Here is a 14,270-nt window from a genome sequence, read left to right as displayed (position 1 = left end):
CAGAAAGAACCCATGTGCCTTGCTCAGTCCAGGTGCTGTTGATGAACAACTTCAAGGCCCCGGTCTTTCTGATGGCTCTTTAACTTTACTGGACATCTCTTCAAACAGAGGAACAACAACTCTGTTTGGACTGGACAACTCTTCACACAGAGGACAGTCCTCTGAAAAAGAGGACACATGGCCACCCTGTTCTAGAATGCCACACACTGCAGTTTTTGCTGCAGCACACAAATATGGAATGTGTTATTCTGGAATACATAACATTACGGCCCACGTTTTTCATGTTAAAGTCTGCAAAGTTCTTAGTTTTATGCAGTTATAATAAATTCGTACATCAGTAACTCGCTTGCACAGCGTGGCTATTTCCTTTGTCTCCACATCTACGGCACAGCAGCCCTGGCATTTATTGTTCTAAATCTGACCATTTTACTCACCCAATTGCCACTTTCGCTGAGCTTCACGGCATTCTCTTTATTCAGTGGACTGCTACAGCCTGTTTCCTGCACAGCTATTTTTAATGTTTTGCAAAAACGTTAATTTAGAGGGCAGCACTTTTTCATTATCCCTGACGCATTTCCCCCAATCCTTTATTTCTTTAGTTGCTTCATACATTAAATTAATTACCCTTCAGTAACACAAAATTGAATCTCCTGCTATTCAAAGTTATGATCTCATTTGGACAGGACATTGTTTGTATGCAGAGAGGAGATGAGCTATCAGAAACCCAAGAAATGTTATTTCATTCCAGCTGCATGGTACTCATGTGCCTCCAGTTGCCTGTTATACACCTCCAAGACATTTTGCTACCTGAGGAAAAGCACCAAAAGGTACCCTGCTCCCAGCCAAGGTACATAGTGCCCAAGGCCAGGCAAGTTTCTAGCATCCACATCCTCCACACTATGCATAATTTTATACACTGCATAATTTTATACATGTCTATCATGTCCCCCACCCTCACTTGCCTTTTTTTAAGCTGAAAAGCCCCCAACATTGTAACTTTTCCTGAATTTCTCCAGCCCCTTGATCATTTTGGTGGCCCTTTTCTGCACCTTTTCCAGCTCTACAATATCCTTTTTGCAGTGCAGTGACCAGAACCACATGCAGTGTTCCAAGTGTGGTCATACCACAGGTTTGTGTAAGGGCAGTATGATATTGCCAGGTTTATGTTCGATTCACTTCATAAGGATTCCCAACATCAAATTTGCCTTTTTCACAGCAGCCTCACACTGGGTCGACACTATAACTGAGCAAGAGATCCTTTTCCTAGACAGTTGCCACCAGAAAAGTCCCCATAAGCAGGCCAATGACTGGGTTGGAAACTTTCTTCCTGACATGCTGATTTTCTGTTTGCAGCGAGATTTTATGTGGACAGCAAGAACATTCAATTTGGACTCTTACCATGGATAGTTTGAAGTTGTACCATCCATTTTCTCATCTCAGCTTCCACCAATTCATTCCCATCTCATCTTGCTGCATCTGTAGATCTAGTCTTGTACGTTTATTTTCTGATAAACTCTTACTAAAATTTGTGAATTTCTTCATAAATGGGACTGAAAGACCTTGAGATGTTAATGATGATGATGTGGGAGAAATGAGATTGGTTCATCTAGGCCCAGGGTTTTGAGTCCTTTGCTTTTAAAAAGTCTCGGTTTGAATCCCTGTCTATTCAACCATGTTACTTATCAATTAGGGTTGCCATCTCTTTTTTTCTGATAGGCTCTTCATCTTTAACCAGCACAACATGGTCCTCTCCATGCTAGGAATAGGTGTACCAATTGAATTTGGCCAGTAATATTGATGAGAATTTTGTTTCAGTTTGGTTTTGATAAGAATTTACCAAAGTTATGAAATTTCTTCAGATTCAAGATGGAAAGAATTCGAGGTTTAAACAACTCAAACGCAGGACAAAACAAAACTGACAGATTCGTCCATCCCTATAAACATAAGCAGAATTGCTTGTCTTTTCTTCTCTGCTTTTTTCTTTTCATTTTCTTGAAATCGCACGGGGAAAGAACCAGTCTGGGAAAAGAGAAGCTCTCAAAATGTACTCAGTATAAAAACGTCCTATAGAACAGTGCAGAAAAGAAAAATACTGTGCATCAATAAACAGGATACAACATGTTTCAGGCAGGCCACACCTTCCTCAGGGGAACTTTGGTATAATTATGGTTCAGCTTCAAGCTGCCAAGCCTAGTTGAAGCTTAATGAGGGATGCCAGGAGGCAAGGAGAGAGACACTAGGGCATACCATGGTGCACAGACCTGAAAGGAGGTAACTGAGGATCATGCTGCATGTTGCATTAATTGCATAGTGTGTAGCTGAGCCTTATGTTTGCCTTTACTGTAGAGTGCTCTTCAGATCGAGACCAGTATGCACTGGGTGTGGAGGACTAAACCTTTCCTCCCATCTGTTTGTTCTCCAAACCTGGGGGGGGGGGACAGGGATTAAAAAAGAAAAATATTCTTGTTAACCAAGGCCAACCATGGCCCTTTTGCCAACCAAGGTGAAAAATCTAGGTCATGCTGTTCCTCCTCACCCTAGTTGCCCCATTCTATACCAGCACCACTGAGCTGGAAAGGACTCCAAGATGGCATCTGGTATACACCCTGCGTGCAGGTGCTCTCTAGTGGCTGCCCCAGGAGGGGGCCATTTTGCAGTCACTTCCCCGCCCCCCCCACACACACACACACATGGTGGCCACCAGCCCAGAAACAACTTCTTTATAAGCCCAGGCAAAACCTTCCAGCCCCTAAGAATTCATCAATGAAGGCAACTGCTGCATCTTGCCTCAAGATAAGGCCCTCGGTGTGCAGTTTCCATCCTGAGGGTTTCTATTTTTATACTAGGCTGCAACTGTAACTGAAGCCCAAGGTCAGCTTTCTTTCTTCAGCCATCTGGGATGGCAAGGCATCCCCCCTCCTGATTTATATAGCATATGTGTGCGCCAGTTACCCTTGGAGAATTACGGCATCTGTAACATGAGATAAGCAAGTGATAGGTCTCCTCATTAGAACGCTGCAAGCCAACCTTTGGTTAATATGCCGGCATCTCTCTGAGAGCAATATCAGGCCCAGCCGTGACTGTGACTTTATACTCCCTCGCCAGCCACATCTGCTTGGCTTGGCTTTCTTTTAGATATTTGCGTTTGTTGTTTCCCTCCACCCCAGATCTAAGAAAAGTTGGTCAAAGAGCAAAGGATAAGCATTCATACTGTGGATGTCAAGTATACAGGAGCCTGCAGAAATGGGATGCTTTGTTGCTTGCATAACTCAATCCAAAGAAAGCTTGGATTTGTCCTTGACATTAACAAGGATTTTAATTCTCAGGCAGATCCAACTTTTCATAGAATCATAGAGTTGGGAGAGATCTTGGTGGTCATTTAGTCCAGCACCTTGCTCCATGCAGGATGTGCAATGCAAGCTACAACTGCAGTATTTTTTTCCTTGTTTCAGGATTTCTCTGTTCTACCAAACACATTGATTTTAGCGAGAGCCAGATGGTTGGTTTTGTTTCCTTTGGCTTTGGCTTTGTTTGTCTGTTTGACTCTTTAGCTCTATTCAGGCACTCTAAAACTCAGTAAAATAAATGTGTAAAGAGGGGGAACATGCAGCCCTACCCCACTCCATCCAGTGAAGGCTGGTGGCTCTGATTTCAGTGGAGCTGTGAATCCATTAAGGGTTTCAATAAGAACCAACGAGAAAACTAAAAGAGCTATTCAAGGTGATTAACCTGTTTGGGGGGTATGTTTCAGCACCTTGGATAGCTCATTTAGAGTTCTGGCTGGTTCTGACTTAAACCCAGAGTGGATTCACAGCCCCACCAAAATCAGAGCCACCAGCCTCCCCTGCCTCCATCACATTCCACAAATTCAGGTGGCTCTCCTCTCCAGAAAGTTGCCCTCCATGTGTACAGGGGGCACACTGACATATTTACTTACTCAGTTTTAAAACACCTGAATAGGGGTTTTTTCACATTGGAGTATAAGAAGCTCTCAATTACGTTCCAAATTGCAGTTCATTCACTTTATGCCATAGAAGTGAATGGGAGCCACTGATAACTGAGCTAGACCCTATCTGCATAGCCCCACCCCTTCATCTCCATATCTCAATCTGGGTTCCATTTCTTGGAGTGATGGTTCGGTATGACAGAATGTTGAGAATCGGCTTTTATCAGTCATCTCAGTACAATGCACGGAATGTTTTGTGTTCAATGAGGCTTACTCCCAGGTAAGCGCACACAGGATTGCAGCCTGTGTGGATGGAATTCATAGCTTGCCTTTGGCCTGCCAAGACATGAGCCCACCCCAAATTTGTTAGGATGTTCTGACAGTCCAGATCTGGAGTTTTGTGCAAGAAATCAGAGCACAACATAAGTGGGATACAAAACCGAATTCAAAAGATAGCGTACAACTTGAAAAGATTAAGTACCCACCCCCTTATGCTTTCTTGACCTAATTGGAGAAAAATGTGACACATAAATAATGTTAACCCTATAGTACAGAACCCTAATTTCTCATATTGCCCTAGGTTGAGTTTATATGTGGCCATAAATGATAGGGAAACTCACCTTGTGTTAACTTTTCCCTGTCATCCTGCCTTTTGCTGGATTTTATTGTGACTGTGTTCCAACCTGCACTCACTGAAGGAAGGATGGGAAGAGGATAACAAAAATGATAAACAAATGGTATAGCAGGTACAATTTAAAATGAAAGTTAAGAATATAAGAAGAGCTATCCTGGGTCAGAGCAAAGGTTGCCCTATCTAGTCCAGCATTCTGTTCAAACATTGGCCAACCAGATGACTATGGGAGCCCCACAAGCAGGACATGAGTGGAACAGCTCATCTTCCCCAACGACTAGTATGTTGTTCAGTCGTTCAGTCGTGTCCGACTCTTCGTGACCCCATGGACCATAGCACACCAGGCCTTCCTGTCCTGCGCTCTCTCCCGGAGCGTGCTCAAGTTCATATTCATTGCATTGGTGATGCTATCTAGCCATCTCTTCCTCTGTCGTCCCCTTCTCCTTTTGCCTTCAGTCTTTCCCAGCATCAGGGTCTTTTCCAGAGAGTTTTCTCTTCGCATTAGGTGGCCAAAATATTTGAGCTTCAGCTTCAGTATCTGTCCTTCCAATGAGCACTCAGGGTTGATTTCCTTTAGGATGGACTGATTTGACCTCCTTGCAGTCCAGGGGACTCGTAAGAGTCTTCTCCAGCACCACAGTTCGAAAGTATCAATTCTTCGGCGCTCAGCCTTCCTTATAGTCCAGCTCTCACAGCCATACATTACTACTGGGAAAACCATAGCTTTGATGATACGGACCTTTGTCGGCAAGGTGATGTCTCTGCTTCTTACTATGCTGTCTAGGTTTGCCATAGCTTTCCTCCCAAGGAGCAAGCGTCTTTTAATTTCATGGCTACAGTCACTGTCTGCGGTGATCTTGGAGCCCAAGAAAGTAAAATCTGTCACTGCTTCCATTTCTTCCCCTTCTATATGCCAGGAAGTGATGGGGCCAGATGCCATCATCTTCGTTTTTTTAATGTTGAGTTTCAAACCAGCTTTTGCACTCTCCTCTTTCACCCTCAACAAGAGGCTCTTTAGATCCTCTTCGCTTTCTGCCATTAGGGTGGTATCGTCTGCATATCGGAGGTTGTTGATAATTCTCCCGGCAATCTTAATTCCGACCTGTGATTCATCCAACCCGGCATTTCTCATGATGTACTCTGCATATAAGTTAAATAAGCAGGGTGACAATATGCAGCCTTGTCGTACTCCTTTCCCAATTTTGAACCAATCGGTTGTTCTATGTCTGGTTCCTTCTCCAGTGGACCACATTTTGTCAGAACTCTCTGCCATGACCTGTCTGTCTTGGGTGGCCCTGCACGGCATAGCTTATGGCTTCACTGAGTTACGCAAGCCCCTTCGCCACAACAAGGCAGTGATCCATGAAGGGGAATGACTAGTATACAGAGGCATATTGCCTCTGACACTGGAAGTAATATTTTTATTATTATTATTATTATTATTATTATTATTATTATTTGCAGCAGCATTATCATCATCAATTTTCTAAAGAAAAATTATATACTGCTTTTCATTTTTACAAAACCAAAAAATTGCAAAGCGGTTCACAAAATAAAATCATAACAAAATACAATAAAATCAATCTTTGAAACAATAAAATAGTACAACATCCCATTCACAGTAACCAGGAATACCTGGTGGTACTCATAGTCAGGAAAACACCCAGGAAACAAATATGCCTTAAGCTATCAGCAGAAACACTCCATACTAGGAGCCCGCCTGATCTCAGTGGGAAAATCATTTCACACTGTGGGTGCCACAATGGAGAATGTATCCATTATGACTAGTAGGCACTTCCTGCATTGGGCGGGGGGTTGGACTCGATGGCCTTGTGGGCCCCTTCCAACCCTACTATTCTATGATTCTATGATTCTATAACCTTCTCTTCCATGAATTTGTCCAATCCCCTTTTAAAGCCATCGAAATTGGTTGCCATCACTAAGGGAGCAATCCTATGGCCACTAGACATGCTCTTTTCCGGGAACCGACCTCAGAGCCCGCGCTCCCAGGTTGGTTCCTGGAAAACTGACCTCCCCCTTCATCTGCACTGCCTTGGAGGCAGGGCAGAGAAGCCCCATCCTCCGTGCTCGTAAGAGGAGCATGGAGCGACTGAAAAGGGGCATTGCTGGGGGGCGTTCTGGGGCGGAGAAAGCAGAGCTGCATGTACGACACATCCTATGTGTCATATGGCAGCTTTCTCTCCCGGTCGGGGCCCCCACCGCTAGACTGCCAAAAACGGCTGTCTAGTGGAAAACAGCAAGGCAGAAGAGGTGCAGAGGGAATGATCCCCCTGTCCCTCTCCTGTCTTGCTTTGGATAGGCGGTTGCCTCCGAGTTCAGAGACGGCCGCCTATCTAGTTAGGATTGTGCCCTTAATCTTGTGGAAGAAATTCCATCAGTTAACTATGCACTATGTGATGAAGTATTTCCTATTTTCTATCCTGTCTTGTATCTCCCATAATTTATCTTCATTGGTTGACTACCACCCTTCCAGATTCTAGCATTATGAGAGGGGGAGAAAAATGTCTCACTAGCCGCTTTCTCCACACCAAGCATAATTTTGTACACCTCTATAATGCCGCCCCCTTACTCATCTTTTTTCTAAGCTAAAAAGAGTTGCATGTGATCTTCTACATAGCCTGAAAAAGTCAGAAAATATCATTAAACCACTTCTAGGAAGAGACAGCTTAGTCAGTTAAACTCAATACATACTACATGATCATTACCATCTGTGACCCAAAGAGTCCTAAGAATCTAACAGTTCATCTGGGAGCACAAGCTGTAAACCACATGCCAAAAAAAATAAAAAGAAGCCTCTACTAAACACTGAAGTGTGTTAGTGCTCTAGGCTGTAAAAAGCTATTTTAGAGAATGTTTTAAATACAGAAAGTAAAAGGAAAGAAACGTGCAGAAGCCTCCATTCATTTTTTTTAAAGAAGTGTTAATGTTCTTTGAAATTGAAGCATCTGTAATGATCCTTCCAGAGCGAAAGTTAAATAACACAGCAGCAGAAACTATGTGCCTACAACTCAAAAGTTAAAACTTGAGCAAAATGTGACCGCTACTGTTACTCCTTTCAAAAATGCTTTTTGCAAAAGCACTGTACAGTCATCTGTTCTGTGAAATATGTGTGTGTGTGTGTGTGCACGTGTGTGTGGGTCTATCAAAGAGTCAGTGTGGTGCAGTGGTTAGAGTGTTGGACTGGCAGTCGGGAGATCCGGGTTCTAGTCCCCACTTGGCTACGGAAGCTCACTGGGTGACTTTGGGCCAGTCACAGACTCTCAGCCCAACCCACCTCACAGGCTTGTTGTTGTGAGGATAAAATGGAGGAGAAGGAGGACTATGTTCGCCGCCTTGGGCTCTTTAAGGAGGAAAAAAGGCGGGATATAAATGCAATAAACAAATAAATAGCCTTATCTATGTATGTATGTGAGAGAGAGAGAGAGAGAGAGAGAGAGAGAGAGAGAGAGAGAGATCCATATATCCACTCTGTTGTTAGTCTTTCTATCTTTCTTATACATTTTACCTCAGGACTGATGGCAGCCACAGTGGATCCGGAGCCTCCTTCTTGTTTGCCATTGTGCCACTTTACACCAACCTCCACATTTATGCCACAAGGTATATAAGAGCCTGGTTGAATCTGACCAAAAGACCATCTAGTCAGCATCATCTTTCACATAGTGGCCAACCAGGTGTTTCCGGGAAGCCCACAAGCAGGACATGGAGACAAAGAACTCCCCTGCTGCCGCCACCCCATAGAACTGGTATTCAGTGGCATATTGTCCCTGAACATGGAGGCCCCATTTAGCTGTCATGGTGAGGAGTCTTTGATAGAGCCATATGTTTGTCCTCTCTCCATGAACTGGTCTAATCTCCTTTTCAAAGCCATCTAAGCCAGTGGCCATCAATCTTCTGGCAGCAAATCCCATAAGTTAATTACACATTGCGCAAAGAACAATTTTCTTCTGTCTGACTTGATTCGACTGCCAGATAATTTCCATGGCTGATCCTGAGTTCCAGTAAGACAGGAGAGGGAGGGGGGAAATATCTCTGTCTTAAGAAGATAAAAAGAGCCATGCTGGATCAGACCAAAGGCCTAACTAGTCCAGATGTCCACTAGTCTTCCCCAGCAACTGGTGTACCTACGCTCGCTGCCTCTGGTACTGGAGGTAGCACATAGCCATCAGGACTAATAGCCATTGATAGCCTTTTCCTTCAGGAATTTGTCTAACCCCCTTTTAAAGCCATCCAAATTGGTGGCCATCACTACATCCTGTGATAGCAAATTCCATAGTTTAACTCTGCTCTGTGTGAAGACGTCCTTCCTTTTATCTGCCTTATCCACTATCTCTGCACTATTCATAATTTTTATAAACCTCTGTTATTATGTTCTCTCCTTAGTTGTCTTTTTCTAAATTAAAAATGCCCAAACACTTTCACCTTTCCTTGCAAGGCAGGTGATTGAATAGACCATTGTCGCTGCCAGTCATAGAATCATAGAATCATAGAATAGTAGGATTGGACGGTGCCTACAAGGCCATCGAGTCCAACCCCCTGCTCAATGCAGGAATCCAAATCAGAGCATCCCTGACAGATGGCTGTCCAGCCTCGTCTTGAAGGCCTCCAGTGTGGGAGAGCCCACCACCTCCCTAGGTAATTGGTTGCACCTTTTCCACTCTACACTATCCCTTTTGAGATGGGTTGACCAAACAAATGGCACAATCAGAGAGACAGCATGGCTTAGCTAGTTCTGTCTCTAGAAACCAATATGTAAGAACACATTTTCAGCTTGAAAACTCAGAAGAGTAACAAGGCATTAACAGGGCAGCCATAACAAGTCTGTGTCTTAAGTGCATGCATATGAAGGTCACCTCTTTTATCACCCACTGTTTGAAGGAGATGGGGGGGGGGCGGAGAGAGATACAGGCCACTTCTGTCAAGTCTTCATGCAAATGTGCTCAAGGCCTTTTAATCTAAAAATGCTTGATTGACAGGGGTGAGGTGGCCCCTTCCTTCTCACCACCATGGCATCACCAAAGTGGCGAGGGGGTCAGAGGCACTGCTGATCAAACAAGGTGTAGCAGGTGGTGCTTTGATCAAATTATCCAGACACTCAAGGAAGGAGGCTTTCCGCTACATTAGTTTCTGCAGGTTTTCTGCCTGTAGTCATGTCCGCTGGAGCACTTCCAATGAGAATTCCAATCCAGGGCCTGTAACTACATCCACCCCACTTTATCGTTCTGTCACCCAAGTCAGGGTGTGATGAATCTCCAATAATGAGCAGCCAGAGAACAAGAGGGAGGAACTTCGTTGACCTTTTTATGAAGTACGGATGTAATCTACAACTACCAGCCATGCAACTTAATATTAGGATTAATAGTGAGGTTACCACATCAGGGTTCAATGGCTGACGTAAGGAAGATCCTTACTTCTTCTTGTATGCCCTCCAATTGAACTGGCCTGGTAAGCAGGTTTTTCATTTTCTAAATATATGTTCCAATTTCAGCCAGATAGACTACCCTTTCAGGTGCTTTCAAACCAGATTTAACAGCTTTGTAACAGCAGAGGCTGGTGAATCCGCTCTGGGTTTCAGTCAGGAGCAGTCAGAACTCTAAAGGAGTTATCCAATGTGCTGAACCATATTCCCAATCTGGGTTCAGTACTTTGGATAGCTCCTTTAGAGTTCTGACTGGTTCTGACTGAACCCCAGAGTGGATCCACAGCCCCACTGATATCGGAGCCACTAGCCTCCACTCCTTTGCAAGTAGACACTAACCCAGCCTTCCCAAAACAGTCCAAAACATCTGGAGGGCACCAGATTCATAGAATCATAGATTAGTAGGGTTGGAAGGGGCCTATAAAACTGTTGAGTCCAACCCCCTCCTCAATGCAGGAATCCAAGTCAGAGCATCCCTGACAGACTGGGGAAGGCTGACCTAGTGAATAACTCAATAGGCTCTCCCACCACCACCAAGCCACCATTTTGCATCTGGCTCCACCCCCCAAGCCATTTTTTTTACAAGAAGCTCTTGAGAATCTAGTTTAAAAAAACAGAAACAAGGTAGATCTCACAAGCCCGAAGTCTGCCAGTCCCCTGCTCTGTGCTAACTGGTAGATTAAATTATATTCTTTTTTTATTATTCTGTGCGTCCAAGGACACGCCAAACAGCTAATAGAATTAAAAACAATAAAACATCCACACACAAATAACAAAATTCATCATTAAAAATAAACAATTTAAGGATACAATCCCTTACTTGGAAGTAAGCCTCATCAAACAATGGGACTTCCTTTCAAGTAAACACATATTGGATTCCAGTAACAGAGTAACACTTTTGAGTTCTCCTCTCTCCTTTGAAATCTAGACCCATCTGGTCCTTTCCTCTCGCCAACATTTCCACACACCCAAAATTATCAAGAGAAGAGGAAAAGCCCTGGCTGGGGGCAAGGTCTTGTCCATCAGCTCCTGATGGGACCATCAATGGCCTGAGAGAACAACTAGAGCTTTTCTACATGAGGCACTTACTGTATGCTTGTGATTCCTTACTCACTGCTGTTTATGGGTTCTTTAGACAACCTCATGTTCCTCCAGTTTCGCCTCTGTTTTTTTTTCAGAGCACTTCCCTGGTTGTTGTTTTTTTAGAATGGAAAAAATGGGGTATTATTTCTGAAAGAACTGTTTCCACTTGTGTATTTGCGCATTTCTGCTATAGCACAGCTCCAGCTAGAGGGTATGTAGCAGGAAAGTAAAACCAAAAGTAGATACAAGGATTAACAGCTTCATCATGTAGAAAAGCTCCTATATTGTTGTGGTAGTGTTGTTTTTAGTTTTTGCTAACACTGTTGTTCCTTTTAGTATTTAAAAATTGTAAACAGCCTTGGCTGCTTTGGCAAAAAAGTTGTTGTTGTTGTTGTTGTTCAGTCGTTCAGTCCTGTCTGACGCTTTGTGACCCCATGGACCATAGCACGCCAGGCCTTCCTGTCCTGCGCTCTCTCCCGGAGCGTGCTCAAGTCCATATTCATTGCATCGGTGATGCTATCTAGCCATCTCATCCTCTGCTGTCCCCTTCTCCTTTTGCCTTCTGTCTTTCCCAGCATCAGGGTCTTTTCCAGAGAGTTTTCTCTTCACATTAGGTGGCCAAAATATGTAATTAATAAATAAATAAATGTGTCAGCTGTGGCAAGGCAGAATTACAATGTGTAATTATTATTTTTCAGAACAAGAAGCTTGGGATTGAAGTTCACAGCTTTGCCTGACTTTGTCTTCATTTCCCCCTTGCTCTGAACAAGCCTCCAAAATAAGTTGAGTCTACTTGGGGTGGTCACCTGAGATTGAGAACTTCTCATTGACATGCATAGGCGCTTTCCTCTACCATGGCACCAAGGGCGGCTCATTCTCCATCCCTCATTGCAGAGAGCATGAGCTGCACTACGTGGCCAGGATGCCATATCACCACATCACTGTCTTCCTTCCCTCTTCGTATTACAGCTTTCATTTATCAGCTTCAATATTTTATCAAGGACAATATGCTTTATTTATATTCTTCCTTAGCCCTGTTCACAGTTCATATTCTTTGAGTCTATTTCATCAATATTACCATAATGCTCTTCTTCTTCCTGTTACATGGACACACACACACACACAAAGGAGTTTTTGAGAAAAGGGGTAATGTTCTCTTTAACTTAGAGGAGAAGGGGGGGACCATTTAGAATTCCTAGAGCAGATGAAAGCTAAGAGGGTTTTGTACTCATTTAACCTTGTGGCGTATAAACTCTCCTGCCTCTCTCAATGCCTCACAGGTATGTGTTAGAGCTTTTCATTTACCTATGCAAACATTGCATGTATACATAAGGAGGGCTGAGCGGAAACAGCTCATTTGTTTTCAAATCAGTTTTCGCAATTTTGACAAACAAAACAGAAACAGGATCCATTTTCACTTTCCAGCTTTTCTTCTCTCCCCACCTCAAAATGGTCACCCGCAATTGGCTCTTTTGACCCATGGCTGAAATCGCTTGACGTTCCTCATTAGATAGCACCTGCGCATTCCATGATTTGCTGTCTCCTCGCTGTTAGTCACATGGTTTCGCACATGATACCTGATTGGCTGTGTAGTGCCATGCCACATTTATTTACAGAAGTCCTTGCCACACTCAGAGGTGGCTCCCAGAGCAGCAACACCAGCATGTGGTGGCAGTGGTTGTCCCCAGAAATCCTGCTGTTGCTCAGTTGTAGAGGACATGTTTTGTATGCAGAAAGTCCCAAGTTCAATCCCTGGCATCTCCAGGTTGGTCATGGAAAGACCCTGGAGAGACGTTGCCCATCAGTGTAGACAATATTGAGCTATAAGGACCAGTGATGGTGTGGCTCACTATAAAACAGCTTCCTGTGTTGTAGAGCATCAGCAATGGCAGTGGTGACCCTTAGAGCAGTGGCAGCAGCTTCTGTGGCGACGAAGCCAGTTCTTTCCCCATATCTTCCGCCACGATGGCACACATGGAAAAAGGTGGAGAAAACACATTTTTGTCATGAAACACACACCCCCCCCCATTCTTTTTCCTTCATCAGGATACAGGAACAGCATATTTAGCAAAAGGTTTGACCAAAACTTTCAACGATTTGATTTAGCCTGAGGTTTTGAGGCACATTAGCTGTATTTGCAGGATTGGGAGGGGCGCAGTCCTATGTCAATATCCAGCAGCCTCCGAACTTGGAGGCTGCTGAGTATCCAATGCAGGGTGGCCAGAGCACAGAGGTGATCCTCACCTCTGCACTCTGGCCGCCTTGCATTTCTGCTATACAGGAGAGGGAAGGAGACGGGGGTGGCCACAGGATTCAATGTAAGGCAGCTGCCCCAGTCTCCTCTGCTCCCCGCCGCCAGGAATACCCCCTTTCCCCCATCCCCTCGCTCCGTTTACCAAGCATGGAGAGGTAGCCAGCACAGTTCTCTCTGCACCAGCCATGAGAGGGAGGGAGCACTGTTTTCCTGACCTCGTAGCCAGGAAAACAAACAATCCTATCACACACACACACGCACACGCACACACCAGGTGCTGTCTAGGGGCCATAAGATTGCTCTCAAAGTTACTATTTGAGGATCTTTGCTTAGATAGTTCCTTGTATTTAACATAAGCAAATTGTGGGGTAGGGGTGAAGTGAAGAGAGAGACAGAGAAAAAGAAAGACAAAGAGTGAGGAGGGAGAGAGAGACTGAGACAGAGACAGAGAGAGACAGACAGACAGAGACAGACAGAGGACACAGAGAGACAGAGAGACAGAGGACACAGAGAGACAGAGAGAGATTTGACATCGTCATTAGAGTAAATAATTGTCTTGTCAAAAATCATCAAGTACTTCCCTAAAACCTTTCAAATCATGTCACTGGTTTTGGGATCATTATACCATGTAGCATGTGTGTGCTTTTTAAAAACATGTATAGAGATGTTTTTAAAAATAAATCATCCAGAACTTTAGAATTACAAGGAGTTGGGTAATTGCACTCAAAAGCTAGCAGCACAACACAAAACAAATCCAATCTTGATCCATTTAAGATTCTGAAGCAAGGAGGCGAAAAGCACAACGTAATAAAAGAAATGCAGCCCTTGCAATAAATCTAGGAATCAAATGAAGGGTGTACTGTCTTTTATAAGGCTACAAATGAAGCTGAATAGCGGAAATCAAACCAACTGCCAGGTG

This window comes from Heloderma suspectum, chromosome 1, assembly GCF_057233095.1.
Source record: "Heloderma suspectum isolate Gila_16-S chromosome 1, 16-S_ref, whole genome shotgun sequence".
Lineage (NCBI taxonomy): Eukaryota > Metazoa > Chordata > Lepidosauria > Squamata > Helodermatidae > Heloderma > Heloderma suspectum.
Note: the sequence above shows the minus strand (reverse complement) of the source record.